Consider the following 313-nt stretch of genomic DNA (forward strand, 5'->3'; position numbering starts at 1 on the left):
CTGTCTGATTTTCCATATCACAGACAGCTATTCATCCCTTGAAAGAAAAATCTAGGAACCATTCATTCATATCCCGAGGAAGGAGAAAGCCCGGAGATATAAATCAATCCTGCAGGAAAACAAGACGGAGATATCGATGACACAACCCGGAGAAAGTCATACGAAGGATTACACGAGCATCTCAAAGAGCGGAGATAATTCCGGGTTGCGTAATGGAGGGAAATGGTGCGATGCCGTCTTCACGCTCAATGAAGCCCGATTATTTATTTCTTGACATGATGGCGTGATGTCTGTCCGTTTTCTCTTTGTGTGT

This window comes from Penaeus monodon, chromosome 33 (genome assembly GCF_015228065.2).
Source record: "Penaeus monodon isolate SGIC_2016 chromosome 33, NSTDA_Pmon_1, whole genome shotgun sequence".
Classification (NCBI taxonomy): domain Eukaryota; kingdom Metazoa; phylum Arthropoda; class Malacostraca; order Decapoda; family Penaeidae; genus Penaeus; species Penaeus monodon.